A 17386-nucleotide genomic window follows, 5' to 3' on the forward strand; every position below is an offset into this window, starting at 1 on the left:
CCACGCACTCTCCTCATGAAATAATCCCCACTCTCTTGGATTTTGTGGTTCCTCTTCCTGATTTTGACAACAACTGTGTGGTGACTTGGGCAGCACAATATCTTATATGAACTTTTTGACATCTTTTTCATTTTTTTCAATGGCCTTTTTCCCGGTAAAGACTCTTTTACACTTTGAAGCTATTATGAAACCAGCCTTGTGAATATACCATTCCTCACATTGCCACTGACTTGAGGTGGTGCTCTCTACCTAATCTCTTTCTACATCACTGAAGGATAACAACCTAAACACATCTTTGCTGGAGATGTTGGGACGGCCTTCAACAATCTCTTGTATTTTGGTATTCATGATACCAGTCTTAGCCTTGTTAAAAGGCCCATTGTCCACTTCTGCGTGAGCTTCGGAAGTGTAGTGGAGTTTTTTGATTAGGGGCAAGATAACTGCAGGTGCATCAGTTTTCAACTGGCACACCTTTTTGGTGAATTGACGGACATATTCCTCATCTTTTGGATTCTTGTCTGTCGAAGCGGGAACATCCCTGTCAATATACTGAAGAGAAGTGTGTTTACGTTTTCCTTTTTTGTGAGAGGGTTTTGTAAATTTTTTTGTAATTATAACCAGGTCCTTCACTTTGTATGATTTAGTATTTGCTCTAGGTTTTGTAACCCAGATACATGGGCCACTGGTTACACTATCTTTACCTCGAATGTTTTAACAAATCTTCTAAGGAATAAATGGCAGCTGCAACGTGCTTGCATCCCCCATCTCGATCACCTTTACATTTACATTTAGCTTGAAGGAAATTGCCCCGGTTTGCACCTCTGCTCTCAACAATAAATCAGAGATGGTAGTATTCCTTTCCCTCGTCCGTTTTTACTTCCATAAAATTGCACACATTGGCTACGTATAAATGAATTCCATCCTGTTTCAAATGAGACGTTAGTAAAGATTCCATGTAACCATCATCGAAAAGTCGACTGGATATTCTAATCCTATCGGAGATCTTTTTAACTCAAAAAGTCCCCGATTCCTTCAGTACTATTCACGAATTCCAGCTTCATCGAAAGGATAGAGTTGGAAAGTCCCTTAAGGCAATAAGACGCGGAGACCTCGAAGCAAACGACATTGAAATTTTATGGCTTGAAATCTGCCCCTGTAAATCGAAACGGCCTCTTTTTATTAGCGGTATTTATGGGCTTCCGTCATGTCGGTCAGCAGACGACAAGAAGCTCGGGAAAAACATCGAAAATGTGTATCTTCTCAACAAGGAATTTTTTTTTTAACTCGACTACTTACACAATAAGAAGTTTGGAAAAAACTTATTCATAAAAAACACTGATATAAATTACATGTGCAGAAGCTTTGCTGAATTACTAAACACAAACTGAATTTCAGGTCTTAAGCCAAGGAAGAAATCAATTTTCTGAGAAGAAAAACTGCTGGGGATGGCACATTGGAAAAAGGTTTCATTTAAACAAATTGAAATCTGTGTGGGCTTTTTAATTTCAATACAACTTTTGAAAATGAAATTTTGTAAAAAAGATCTAAACGGTAATAAGACAATTAACGAGTAAATCAAAAGGCCGTCACCCAAAAATAAAGGCCAGAGGGCGCTTTTGACTAATCTCAGAGTTTTTCTTTGAGCCATTTACATGACAAGAGGGACGATACTAGTATACGGAAAACGAGCTGAAAATTTATCACTTTTATCACCTTGAAGAACGGTTGTTTTTTTTCAAGTACTTTGTTGTGCGTTCGGAATGTCTTGAGGTGGCTTTGGTTAACGTTCTAAAAATATGTGTACTCTACCACGGTTGTCCCGCAAGCCCAAACATGCCAGCCGATAAGGTATTTAAGAGCGTGTACTGTGGGGCTGAATTTTAGAGAAGAAAGGGACAGAGATTCCGAGAGTAAAATAAACTATTCCTAATCAGACGCCCGGTGCCTCCTGTTTGCGCCTGTGGTTTAAGCTTGTTTACCCCAACAGTCCAATAGATTGCATATTCAAAAATGTTACTTTTCCAAAAACGTTTAGCGTTTAAAATTCGGAGGAAGTAAAAAAATGATTTTTGATAACAAGGGCAAAACCGATTGAAACCGGTTTTAGCTGTTTTAAAGCTACATGTTTGAAATAATCGCCCTAACCTTGTGATATCCCTAGTGGAAAACCGCATTGCTGATAAAAAAAGATAACTTAAACATTTCTTTCGCAATAAGAGTGTTGTTGTAAACCATTGTCAATATTTGGGTTTCACTAGAAGGTTCGTAAAGTGTTCTTAATAAAAATAATAAATAATAAATAATAAATACATAATTAATCGAACGTGGCACCAAAAAGAGATAAATTGAAACAAACAAAAAGCTGAATACGTTTACACCTAAATTTTGCATTTTATCGGAGATGTTGCCGACTATCTTAGTCGAGCGCCTATCGAACGGGTGAATTTTAAGGCTTTGCTCACCAAAAGGTGATTCGTTACAAGTTTTGAACCTTCGTCAGACGCTCCTGCCACGCACTGGGTAAAAAGGCCAGATGTTAGTGTCATTTAAGTAAAATTAAACAACTATTAAATCCAATGACAATTGTAAGTCATGTTTTCTAAACTTAAACATGACTTTAAATGTACCTTTGTTTAAGTGAGGTTTAAGCATTCTTAAACGCAATTTAAATCGACATTGAGATTTAAGCTATATTTTTTTTAGAACACATGTACAGGCCATTACTTTTTATCATATATCAGTTAACTTATTTATTTATTTATTTATTTATTATGTATTTAATAGAAAACTGAAGTAATTTTTTTGTTGGAACAAATTATTTTCATTTAGATTATAGGGATAGTTTCTTCTAATTATTGTTAAATTTATTGAATAATTATGGGAAAATTTGTTCCTGTAAAGCATAAATAAGCTAGGTATGTGTGACGTTTTAATTACAAATTAGAAGTAACTCTAAGAATGTGTACCAGTGAATTTAAAATAAAAGAAACTTGAAAAATGTATTGTTTAGTGTGATACGTGATACGTGATACGTGATATGTGATACGTGACCTGGTGGGTGGCAGTTTAGTAATGAAACAACAAAACAATAATATTTTCCTGATTTCACAAATTTGATCCAAAACTAAAATAAAGCAACACATTTTGAGCAGATTAATTTGCATTAAATGGTACTTTGACAACATGCAATGTTTAAGTTCTGTTTACTTCAATTAAACAGTACTTAAACATACAGGAATGTTTTGGACACATTTCATGTGAACTTGAACCTACATTATGTTTTAGCCTTAAGATAGTTACTTAAATCTTAAACATCAACTTTAACTAATTAAACCTGAGTTTAAGACAGGATTAATCCATGTTCAAGGACACTTAAATATATCTTTTCTCCTTGTGTCGATTCAAGTATCAGTTCATTATTCAGAGGAAAACTCAATTAAACTATCAATTTATGGTATTATTAGAGTTTTGCTACTCGTTCGGGGCGGGATGGTGGGATGTTTTTTAACAAGAATGTTGCAAAGAGTTTATTTCGTATTTTAGTAATATCAATATTGTTAATATAGCTTAATGGAGCCAGCACGTGCTAGCATCATATTGGGGTAATTTAGTCTAGTGAACTGAGTTGAAAACGTAAACTGTCTAGAGGCTGGCGTTCCGAGCGTTAGCCCTTCGTCAGAGCGATTGAAGGAATTGTGGATTGTGTGTGGGTTTATATGTAGAAAATGGAGCTACACTATTGGTGGGAATATGGTGACGAGAAAACAAGAATAAATTACTTGAATGAAAAGCGCTCGTTGATACCGTAGGTATTGATCAAATTTTGTTTTAGAGTTTTGCGCACTAGAGAAAGCTTAATAAATGCAGTTTACCATAAAAATATGATTTAAGCGACTTTTCTTTTAAGGAAGTGTCAGGAGCCGGTAGGGCGTGACCGAAGGTTCTTCTATTGAGCAAAATGGCTGCATAGTCTCATTCACAAGGCATCAATCGACAAAAGTATATCAGGCTTTTTCGATATTCTGATTGGTTGTGTAGATATCGGCATCTAAAGTTGGGGTAGCTTAATATATGCAAGTCGTGTTGCGTAAAAGGACGCCACGGGACACTATCGCCTGTCATTATTCCTAGGATTTTTCGACGAAATTTGACAAAAATCAGTCAAATCTATATACCCTATGAATTCGCTCAAAGTGGTTGTATTCCTCCCAAAATCAAACATGAGATTTTAGCTCATAAAGGTTCGCAGACAACTCGCGCCACACTCGGAGATTATCTTGCCTCGTAAAACCGCAAACCAATAGGACAACGGGACCTCCTGTCGTCAATGACGATGGATCAAGGGAAAAGTAACCCATTGCAGCCACTTTTTATTCTTTTTTTCCCGTGGAATTTCTTCCGATTTTGATTTTTCCATGAGCAAAGATGTTTCCATGAACAAAGAGCTTCCATGTGCGAATTTTGAAAAGTGCGCAATGTAAACAAAATATGGAAATAAGATGAAAATCGAGCCCCAACATGAGCGGTTGCTCAAATTATCCCAGGGAATTCGCCCTAGTCCGAGATTGTGACAACTTCCTGATTTATTAAGTTTTATTTGAAAATACGTTTTTCTACATAATTTAGAGATTTAAGATTTTTTTTAGGGAAACGTTAGGTTGAATGTTTGAATTCGGTTAGTCAAATAAAAGGAAAATCGATTTTTTTTCGGCCTCTGAATTGGAAGTAACCACAAGTGCTATTAATATTGTTAATATAGTTTAATGAAGCCAGCACGTGCTAGCATCATATTGCATTTTACATTCGCTTATCGCTGTTCCAGTTCGATCGTGTAGTTATTTCCCTACCCTCCCTACCCCTAGCAGTTTGTTTTGTGTCCTAACATAAGCGTTACATTTAACTGCTCATTTGAGGCTCAAACCTGTCTGCTGTTTTCCTTGTGATAAGAGACAGAGGGCATTAATTTGCATAGTTTCATTTCTGGCTCAGCGATTTCTTTCGAATTTGATTTGAGAATATATGCCTATTTCTACGTAGTACTAATCATGTTTTAGTTTATTTCTTTCATATATTTTTTTCTATTTTTTGTTTTGTTTTCTAGACGATTTCTTGAAAAAAAGAAATATAATATGGCCGGCTGGAATCTATGGTGAAACATGGCTGAAATGTACCTACCTCATTGCTTCTATAAAAGCCATTGACGGAGGAAGCATTTTCGAAAAAACCTTCAATAACGAACATGGTCAACATGTAGAAATGGTAATGCTTCACCACTCCGAATTTCTTAAAGTGGTAAAGGAAAATTCTAACACCGAAATCACTGTGACTTTAAACCACTCCCCTTGTAGCGACTGTGCAAATAACTTAAAAACATTTTACGAAGATTACGCAGAGAATATAAAAAAAATTCATCATCCAGTTTTCATTCATATATTATAGAGAAATAGAAAAAAATAAAACTGGCCTCTGGGACTTAAACAAGGCAGGTTTCACCTTACGAGCTATGACTGGACAGTTGTGGAGTGAAGCTCATATTGACCCTGTGTCTTATTTGAATGATGCGGAACGAAACAAAATAAAGCAAAGAGACGAAGAAACTGCAAAATATCTCAAGGATAGACTTTCTCAGCCAAATTAAGTCGGACAAGATGAAGACGAGCCAAATAAAGACGCCTCTGTCGATGAATTACATACACAATTAAGAAAACTAGGAGTTTATGAACGGAGTGGGCCATAATTCCCAACAGATTGCAGAGATGAGAGGAAGTACTCTTAACGTAAGGTTTCCAGCCACTGCAAACAATTCGGAGCGAGATGCTGGGATAACATTACGCCTCGCAAATCACAAAAACCAGACGATGGTTAACAGCGATTTATTACGGATGAATAGTAAACAAATAAACAGACAAAAATTGACTTAAATTCGACCGAGATTCAACCAAATTCAACCAAGATATGACCATAAACTGACATAAAAAATACAGCGAAATTCGTAAAGAAGTTATCGACGTTTCCACGACCCAGGATGGTAAAGGTGTCGTCTAGGTAACGTTTCCAGATCCTCGGAAACGTCGATAGCCTCTTACAGCATGTCGAGTTCAAATCCACCGCAGTGTTACCTTATACTAAAGGTCTGTCCGAACAGCTACGCCGCTGCTTACAACAACAAGGCGTCGCGCTGTCTTCATGTCAGAAACTACACCAAGATCAGAGCTAATGAGAACGAAAGACGCTGTTAATCGGCTAAACAGGGCGGCGTAGTTTACAGAATTCCCTGTGAATGCAGTCAAGTTTACATCAGCGAGACTGGAAGACCAATACAAGACAGAATGAAGGAGTACGACCGATACACCTGAATAGCCCGTGTTCAGACCTCCGCCGTTTCAGAGCACGCCCACAACACAACCGCTTTAGAATGAGGTTAAGTTTATTAATCGTGATCCTCACTGGCACACTAACAAGATCAAAGAGGCAATTCACATAAGACGTCACCCTAACAACACCAACAGGGACAGTAGAATAGAAATTCTTCAAGCGTGGATGCCCCACGATAAAAAAAAAAAGGCGGCACGACAGCGCACCGCCGAGGGAACAACTTAGTAACATCGAGGAACGAGACGCGCCGAAGACAGCCGTAAAAAAAAACCCACCAATCACAGCAGAGCATCTTGCTTTATAACAAGACCCGAAAGCACTCGACCTTATCGCTTGATGAAGACAAGCAGTATGCACATCGTGAGAAAAACAATAATACTTTACTGAGTTGAAAACGTAAATGGGGTTGGAGGCTTCTTTGAAGTTGGCGAATTTTTAACGGCTGAGCTGAAATGTTCTTAAAAACTTTCTTTAGACTTTGTTCCATCTCAATCTACCTCTGCTTTTTTCCTACTTAAATTAATAGCTACAAAAAGGGACTGCTTTAAGGGTTTGTTGACCAAGAGAAATTGAAAATGATTGTTTTAACAAAAACTGGGGGAAAATTAGTAGCACAAGGAACTAAGGGATATCTGGTAGAGATATCAGGGCTTGTTTTCATATAATATCTGTCGTTGCTTTCGATGATGATCCTCCTAAGAGGCGTCGCAGTTTTTTATTTCATTTTGTACGGGCATCTTTTAATTTTGTGATCAAGTCAAATTGTTAGTAAGGGCGAGTTCCACAATCCCTGAAATGTTCCAATATTTCAAAAACTTTAAAAAGTTATCACATATAAAGGATTAGATAGATTTTGTCGCTCATTTGAAAATGAGTATTACAGGAATTATATGTCTGAGAGAACAAATTGTTAAAAAACAGAAATTAAAATGTTAAAAATAATTAATCTAACTTTGTGGGCAATTTTAATAGTTATTGTAAAGAAAGGAGATCAAATGTTACTAAAAATGGACGTTACTTAAAAAACACGTTTTTGTCTTAATAGCGTTTCTTAGTTCCCAAGATAATCACTTTTTGTCGTTCTTTGAGATGAAAATTGACAGAAGTAATCGAACAAAAGCGTGCTGTACTGATAAGTAATTATTTGGAATTGCTCCTGTTAAGACCGACCTACACAGCGTTTTACGTGATATCAAGAGCATTTTTGGCACAAAATTTCTATTGAGCTCCCTCTAAAAAAAATTACTTGTATCAATTTCGTAAAATCAAAACTTAATTCAAAATGAAGAAATACGTAAACTTTACATAGTTCTAGCATGTATGTTGAATACTTCAAGGAGTCTTTCCGTATGGTATTTATACACGAGTTGGTAAAATCGGAAATTGAACGGATGAGCGCAGCTAACGAGTGAGATTTCTCATATTAACCGACGAGTGCGTAAATACCATACGGACAGACTTTCCATGATGTATTTTGTTTATTATATACATAAGAGGATTCAATTCTTGTAAAATGACGGTTTATTGTTAAACAGATTCTAGAAAAATCTCATAGATCGATTGTAAAAGATGTAAACCATATAAATTGCCTTGCCGATAGAAACGATGCAACACTATCGACAGCAAGTGAACAATAACAAAATGACTTGAAATAAAACATCTTAAGCTTGAGGGTTTATAATCCTCTCTGCCTTTTCGTCTAACGGAGGAAATGAACTCCTTAAGATACATGCTTAATTTCCTCTTGATCTCCCTGCTCGATTTTTAATTTTTCTCTTTTTGTTTTTGTTCTGCATGCTTTCTTTTCCACATAATCCTCCACAGAAGTTTCTTTGTCACCTTTTGTAAGCAATTTGACTTAATAAACAGCCCTGAAAGTGGATTTTAATAATTTTCCGATCGGTTTGAAAAGTGAAACGCTGCTAGTGAAGGTTGAATGAGAATTGCTTTGATATGATTCACACTCTTCTCATGTGATGCATGAGAAATTACTTTACACTTATTCCTCTGATCAAAGAGTGGGTATTGCAGTCATAAATAAATCACCTGCTGCTCTGAAACTAATTAGAAAAAATAAGCATAAGAGAGATGGCTAGGAGGTATTCGAAATATAAAAACTCCACAACGCATGGTTAAGTCAAGTAAAATTTCCTTTTGCCACGAGAATGAAAAGATCGACAATTATTATTTTAATAATAGCGGAGCTCGCAGAGCGTAGCCCCATAATTATACAAAATAGTAGTAACCCATCAAGCCGAAAAAATTTGGATGTATGACCGTACGACCGTACAAGGTACTACTTTTGACATGCGTGGTCAACTGTACCGCGGGCACGCCAACGCACGGCTTTGTTCAGTAGTCTAGTGGTCAGTGCACTGGGCTCCGAGTCGGACGACCCGGGTTCTAGTCCTGGCCGGGACAAGGCGTTGTGTCCTTGAGACGTGCGGGAAAAAAACATGCGAGCTCCGCTTTTAGGCTTGGCTAAATCTATATATTATAAATTTCATCCTAATGGAGGTAAAAACTAGGTAAACATTAGATAGAACAGAAGTGAATTATAGCGTTAAATTTCCACTATATAACTTCTAAATTTTACGGCACAAAAACTCACGTTTGCCGTTAATTTTCCCAAATGATGAAAGACTGAAAAATCCACCATTAAACTAACGTTTTCTGATGTCTCAAAACGGATGGCAAATTCACCGTTCACCCTCAGTAAAACTCAAGAAAAACACGAAGTTCATGGCATGTTACCCAGCACCAGGAAAATGCCAATGAATAGCTTGTTTGTCCATTGTTTTCCTGTTCCAAGAAAACGCTAACGTATGATTTGCTTTCCTAAACGTTTTTCTATAGTTTTCCCTAGCGCGCGAGCGCTGCATTTTCCGAGCGTTTTCCCACAGAATTACCAACGGTGAATACCATGAAAACATGATGTTTGTCGATTGTGCTCCTGCTCCACGAAAACGCTAGAGTTTAGTTTGTTTTTCCTGCACGTTTTTCTATAGTTTTCCCGAGCGCGCAAACGCTGCTTGCATATTCCAAGCGTTTTCCCACAGAATTACCAACGGTGAATGCCATGAAACATGATGCTTGTCGATTTTTTACTGCTCCATTAAAACGCTAGTGTTTAGCTTGTTTTCCTGAACGTTTTTCTATAGTTTTACCAAGCGCGCGAACGCTGCATTTTCTAAGCATTTTCAAACAGAATTACTAATAGTGAAGGCCATGAAAACGTGTTGTTCGTCTATTGGTTCCTGCTCTATGGAAAACAGTTGGCTTAAAGACACCTACACTGGGAGTAAAAGCAAAAAATAAATAGATAACAGGTTCAAACACGAATTGAAAATGAATTTTCCTTTTAATTTTCTACGCTTATCAGAGCTGGGTGAAACGTTAAGGGAAAACGTTGTGGCAAGTAGTCATACCTGGCAACTTAAAGAGAAGACACAAGCTAAGCCCATACGATTCTGGCGTATTGTTTTACTGAGTCACCGATCTCTCGTGTATACTCTCCAATCGACCGTCGTTTCTTTCAATTTGGCTCATTTTCCCACACCGAAATTATCAGTCACGCTGAATAGAGTATAATTTCAACTGATGCTGACATCCTACACTTCATCTGAAGAAGAAAGCATTCCCTATTTTCGAAAGTTTGCTCAAAACATCAGGACTACAACAAAGGTCCCCAGCTGACTATGCGTGTTGATCGCTTTGCAAGTTGTAGGAACATCGTCTCCAGGTTCCAGCCTCGTCAATTCTTCCCCCCACCCCCCTCCCCGCCTCACAGACTGGTCCCTAAATCTCCTTCAAGGAACTCTTCTACGGCCACAGCTGAAGAGTTTTATCACAGTTCTTATTAAAATGAAGGGCTGGAAAATAAACTAAAGAGAGCTCCGCTTTTAGGCTTGGCTAAATCTATATATTACGATTTGAAATGGATTTTGAATTCATTCTTTAGCGGGATTATGGATTTCAATGCCTAGTATTCTCAATTTGGTTTTGAACGATTTTTACCTTATTCAAGAATAACTTTTGTATTATTTGTGGTATTGTTGATTAATTTCAATACTTGTCCGCTGGAATGGGAACAGCGTTTAATGTGATATTAAAAACGAAAATAGACATGACGGCTTTAGACAAATTTATCCAGTTGGTAATTTCAGTTTAAGTATTCAATGACGCCGAGGGAAATAGAGCCTACCACATGCCATGCGCGTGTATGCGGTGGGCCAATTAGCCCGGCAGTCAGTGGACCTCATAGAAGATTTTGATGAACATTATTATAACATCAGAATCGAAAATCACACTGATCTAGTTCTAGAACAGCCGAACATAAGGTCAACATGGTAGCGACGCAAAAACCATCGTGACAGAACCGGCCGAGACTCGGTCATAATGATGAAAATGATCATTACATTCTCCTTCACAGTCTCCAAAGCAAAATAATCGAGACCAAAACATGAAGCTATTTTTGTGGTTTCTGGACTGTTTTCATATCATCACTAGTTCATGCTTTATATCTGCGTGTCAGGTCGTAATCGAAAATAGAAGCAACTTAACTTGACTTTTCGGGCTCCGTGATCGAAAAATACTGACAACCTATAAGTTTTTTTTCCTCGGGACAGTGGAGGTGTAAATACACGTACTTCGAAACGTGGACTACGATTCCTTTAAGTGTGGCTTGCTCCTGTGACTACTCGTCATGTGAAAGGGAATCAATCCGAATTAAATTTTCCCTTAATTTGTATTCTGTTGCTAATTAAATCTTTCGATGTGGTTGTTGCAAACTGGAGACGAAGCATATTAAGTTGAATTGTAACGCAAGGTTTATTGTTCAAAAAGCAAAACTATTTTATTTTTATTTTTTCGAATGCGATGCAGCACAGTATTTTAACTTTATCTTCGTGAAGACTTGTGATTTTGGTTAACAATGATTTTGTTCTAAATTCTGCTCAACCAATGGCGTGAACGGATAACTAGTTTGTGTGAGTGTAGGTTATACCTCCTATGACTTACTTTCTGTTCATTAATTAGTTTACTACATCATAGGTAATTTTCACGCAAATTGTTCTCCCTTTATATAACCTATAACCTATTATAACCTATTTTCACACAACTTAGTAATTCGCTTCACGCCATTGATTAAGCAGAATTTAGAACAAAATTATTGTAAACTAAAATCACAAGTCTTCACGAAGATAAAGTTAAAATACTGTGCTGCATCGCATTCGAAAAAATAAAAATAAAATAGTTTTGCTTTTCCAACAATGAAATCTTGCGTTACAATTCAACTTAATATACTTCGTCTTCAGTTTGCAACAACCACATCGAAAGATTTAATTAACAACAGAATACAAATTAGGGGAAAATTTAATTCGGATTGATTCCCTTTCACATGACGAGTGGTCACAGGAGCAAGCCACACTTAAAGGAGTCGTAGTCCACGTTTCGAAGTACGGAAAAAAATTCTAGGTTGTTAGTATTTGTCGATCACGGAGCCCGAAAAGTCAAGCTAAGTTGATTCTATTTTCGATTACGACCGGTCGCATAGCTACACAGCATGAACTAGTGATGATATGAAACATTCAAGAGACCACAAAAATAGCTTCACGTTTCGGTCTCGATTATTTTGCTTTGGAGACTGTGAAGGAGAATATAATGATCATTTTCACTATTATGACCGAGTTAAACGTGTCTCGGCTGGTTCTGTCACGATGATATTTGCGCCGCTGCCATGTTGACGCTGTGTTCGGCTGTTCTAGAACTAGATCAGTGTGATTTTGTGTAACAATGTCCATCAAAATCTTCTGTGAGGTCCACTGACTGCCGGGCTAATTGGCCTACCGCATACACGCGCATGGCATGTGGTAGGCTCTATTTCCCTCGGCGTCATTGAATACTTAAACTGAAATTACCAACTGGATAAATTTGTCTAAAGCCGTCATGTCTATTTTCGTTTTTAATATCACATTAAACGCTGTTCCCATTCCAGCGGACAAGTATTGAAATTAATCAACAATACCACAAATAATACAAAAGTTATTCTTGAATAAGGTAAAAATCGTTCAAAACCAAATTGAGAACACTGGGCATTGGAATCCATAATCCCGCTAAAGAATGAATCCAGAATCCATTTGATGAAAATCCATTTGGTGAAAATCCATTTCAAATCGTAATATGCAGATTTAGCCAAGCCTAAAAGCGGAGCTCTCTTAAGTTTATTTTCCAGCCCTTCATTTTCATAGGAACTGTAATAAAACTCTTCAGCCGTGGCCGTAGAAGAGTTTCTTCAAGGAGATTTAGGGACCAGTCTGGGAGGTGGGGAAGAATTGACGAGGCCTGAAACTTGGGGACAATGTTCTCACAACTTGCAAAGCGATCAACACCCATACTAGTCAGCTGGGGACCTATGTTGTTGTTCCTGATGTTTTGAGCAAACTTTCGAAAAAAGGGAATGCTTTCTTCTTCAGATGAAGTGTAGGATATCAGCATCAGTTGAAGTTATACTCTACTGAGCGTGACTGATAATTTCGGTGTGGGAAAATGAGCCAAATTGAATGAAACGACGATAGACTACTGTACTTCGTGTTAAGACATCACCGGTCGATTGGAGAGTATACACGAGAAATCAGTGAGTCAGTAAAACAATACGCCGGAATCGTATGGGCTTATCTTATGTCTTCTTTCGAAGTTGCCAGGTATGACTGCCTGCCCCACCGTTTTTCTCTAACGTTTCACCCTGCTCTAATAAGCATAGAAAATTAAAAGGAAAATACATTTTGAATTCGTGTTTGAACCTGTTATTTTCATTTTACTTTTACTCTTAATGTACGTGTCTTTAAGTCAAGTGTCCATGATCTGAACAACACCAGTTACTGAAATAGGAAATTTATAAAACATGTTTCTCGCGCTGAGAAAGTTTGCTTTAAAGTAAGACAAGCTAGAACTAGAATATCATAGTTGAAACTTGATGACGAGAGAGACTAAGGATTCGACCATGAAGACATTTGTAGAAAACTTGAGATAATACCTGTATTTCATTTGTACATCACAAAAATCCATCCCAAACATCAATCAAGTTTTCTCTTTCGTTTAAAAGTCGAGTTTTTATTGGCTATGGTAACCCTTTACACCATAACATCAGTTTGCATATTCTCCATTCTGTTCTCTATACATTTCCCAAGATAGTGACAAGGAGACTTTGTTTAACAATCCTGAGCTCCTTTACTTGATGATCATTTCCTTCATTCCATGACCTAAAAATGTGAATCAGAGGTGATCTTGTGAGGAGAATTTGGCTGCTTGTCACTCTTAGGGGCTGAAGGGTTAAATAGGTTGAAAAGTTTTTAGATGGCATTTTCTCATGTTTGCAAATAATTATTCAGTTATTTGCAAAATATTATTAGCAGGTGGAGTTGTTGCAACATGCTAACATGAAGTACAAGAATAAAGTTTATTGTTATGTGAAAAGTTTTCATTTGACCGTCTACTGGCAAGTCTTTGCGTTTTATATGTCAACACAACCATTTTCCACAACTTGTAATCACCATTACAAAGTAATCAGTCAGGGAATTGGAAAATTTGTGGCATACACACGATGTTTGAAATGCCATGTCCATAATAAGCTAAAAGAATTGAGGAGGATGTAGGTGGGAATAGGCTCTCTTGTTTGTATCAGTAATTTGCAAATTGCTCCTGCTGCCAATGCTTTAATGAGGTTGGGCTGTCAGATCAAAGGAACTGAGGATTTTAGTAGCAGAGACTTTCTCAAACCTGGAAACTATCATCGTGAAAAGCCATACTTGTGTTTGGTAACTCGTTCTTATGCTGATAACTAGTTTTAAGAAGGGTACAATATTTCATTACATAAATTTGATGTATAGGCTGTGTACTAAACTTTAATTTGACTATACTCTTATAGCCAATACCAATCCCTATACACATAATAAAATGTTAGTAGGATCAGAGGAAAAAATAATGTGCCATACATCTGCAAGATCTCGTGTAATTATTTGATTACATAAATATATTAACTGATTGTAGGAGATCTAAGAATATTCAAAAGAATATTCAAAAGAATATACAAAAGAAGAGAAAATTTGCTTGAGAAATTAGAATTCAGCATAGGCCGGATAAACAGGATTCTTAGAAAAAGAAATGTGTACTAATGAAAAAGCTAAGCAAACTTTCTTACAACACCTGCCTTACCTGTGTTGCATGTAGTAAAGTCAATCAAAGTACTCCTAATTCCGGTTTTAATGTTGAAAACACACGCGCATGCAGATTTCCTATAAACTTGTAGTTAAAGCTTGTGATGACTTAAGAATTTTGATGCACACCTCAAAACGAGAACAAATAAATTTAAAGTTTCTATGTATTTAGTTTAGGTTAGTGGTCCTATTGAGGTAAAATTGAGTCAAACATGCATACGACGACAGGTTCAAGAAATTTTTACAACTAATTTATAAGGTTAAGCCTACCTGAAACAACAACCTTCATGTACAAATTAGATCAGGTTTGTACTGAGAAAGGGACAAAAATCACTGTTTTACCAACATGCATACTATGGCAGGTTCAATAACTTTTTACAACTGTTTTATAAGGTTAGCTTACCCGGAACAATAACGTTCGATCATACAGAGGTTATCATCTTTCTGCAAGCTCATTGGAGGGTGAGAGTGAATGAGACTGATAGAGACTATGTTATTTGACTAGATATCCTGGGGGGGGGGGGGGGTAAAATGAACGATATGGTCTGCACAACTCTCGTATCTTAATTTTTGTAACCTCTAAAGCTAAGGTATTTGTATTCTTGCTTTTTTGCATTACATAGTCACATATGTTGTGACCTATTCCATATATCAATGTTTGGTTTGGGTATGAGCATTGGTAGGAAACACCATGCACTAGAAAGCATGAGCAAGAGTATTTAATGCAGTCTAAATATTAATATTACATGTTCCAGTGTGGTTATACTTACACAGAAAAATTATATAATCACACAATTCCAAACAAAAGAAGTCAGGTTATAGACTTACCTGCCTCTACCTTTGAGGGCTTAAGGTACAGAGTAATAGGTACTGTAAACAGTTACAATTAATACAAAGTTGAAGGTTCGAAAGCTAAAAGATATACATTACAATCATCAAACCCTATGCATCCACACAAAAATAGGGTCAGTTACCACCATAACTTCTCCCAAACATTCATGCTTACAGGAAATCATTCATTTTTTGTCACAAGGTGGTACTGTATTTACAATAGTTCTACCCACCCAAAGGCATTTTTTTAAATTTATCTCATGGTATATGACTGTACAGGTCATGTAGAAAGTTCCTGCAGGGTGACTGACATCTCAATTATCTCAGCAAACTGTAATCATCCAAATTGCAACCCAAGGTATATTTACCAAGCGCTCAAGTTTCCAAACTAGTCACCTAATTGTTACAGTCAAGCTCACTCGTTTTAGAGGCTATCTTCAGCTTGATCAAACTGTTACATGTGAAAAAACCAAATGTTACTCACATATTCAAATAATTACCTGAATCATAAGATATAATTTTTTTAATAACCTGCATCCTTTAATTCTGCTCCAGAAATAGTAAATGGTATAATTTTGAAGAGAAAGGAAAAAGTTCTTGAAACATTCTATGTTAAATGAAACGTCATTATGAAGGTTAATTATGACCGCAACAAAAACATCTGTGAAGCTATTAATAACAATTACGTTTCCATGTAAACAAACTGTAGTGAAGCATGATATGAAAAGATTTTATCTCACCCAGTTTGTATGTAGAATCCAAACTCTAATTAACCCTTAACTCCCATGAGTGACCGAGACAGAATTTCTCCCAACATTATCCGGACAATACCGAGCAGACACAAATATCAATTAGGGGTTGATAGCTGATCCAATACCAAATTCTCCAAACTAATATCATAAGAATTGTATAGCAGACAGTAAAGAGAATTACTCATGTGATCTTGGGAGTGAAAGGTAATTTAGTGTTAACAACTGGGTTGAAAACGTAAATTAGCCACCGTAAAGGGTAAAAAAGCTGACGTTTCGAGCGTTAGACCTTCGTCAGAGCGATTGGAGGAATTGTGGGTTGTGTTTGGGTTTATATGCAGAAAGTAGAGCTACGCCATTGGTGGGAATATGGTGACGAGATGACCGATTCCCAGAACACCTTCGCGAAGTGGAAAGAAATGACAAGACGCATTCAAACCAGTCGCTAGACACTTTAATCTTCCTGATCATTCTAAACAGCATATGGTAGTTTGCGGCCTTTCCTTACATATAGGCAGTTCGGAAAGCCGTAAAACACTAGAACCAAAATTTATCTTCCAAATCGGCACCCTTAGTCCCCACGGAATCAACGAGCGCTTTTCATTCAACTAATTTATTCCTTTTTTCTCGTCACCATATTCCCACCAATGGCGTAGCTCTACTTTCTGCTTTACGAAACTTACCCCTTTATTGGGAGTGAAAGGGTTAACTTGCTGATTAATAAGAAAAACCTCAATGTGTTTTTCTTGCTTTTATCATTCTAAATATCACAATGTTTACTTTTTTTTATGATTATCTATTTTTTGTGTCTATCTTTTACCAGCTGATATTTGAGGAGAATCAAGTCCACATTTATGATTGACACATTGTAGGCAAACAAGACAACTGATTGAATTTCATTTGACCAAAAACATGAAGGGCAATAGAGGAAATTAGCTAGTGCAATTCAAGTTTCCCTTCTGAAGTATTCTGTGTTTTTTTTCTATCATATGGTAAAGTTCACAGTTTCCCTCATTTCACTGTCTTCTGTTCATTTGTTTGTTTGCTTTCCTAACGATCTTAACTATTGTTGCTAATAAATACCAGGAGGACATAAAATGTTTGCAGCATATAAAATGTGAACATTTATTAATGACATTATGTAATCAGTTTTATAAAATTAATGAAGAGTATTACTTGAATATATGATTGCAGTAAGTCCAAGTGCTTAGTAAACAT

At 36.8% G+C, this 17386-nt stretch overlaps 1 pseudogene; it reads right to left on the reverse strand.

Annotated features, from left to right (window-relative positions):
- Positions 1 to 249: 249 nt before the first annotated feature.
- On the reverse strand, positions 250 to 5213 carry LOC131781729 (uncharacterized; annotated as a pseudogene).
- Positions 5214 to 17386: the final 12173 nt, after the last annotated feature.

The sequence above is a fragment of the Pocillopora verrucosa genome, chromosome 12 (genome assembly GCF_036669915.1).
Source record: "Pocillopora verrucosa isolate sample1 chromosome 12, ASM3666991v2, whole genome shotgun sequence".
Classification (NCBI taxonomy): Eukaryota; Metazoa; Cnidaria; class Anthozoa; order Scleractinia; family Pocilloporidae; genus Pocillopora; species Pocillopora verrucosa.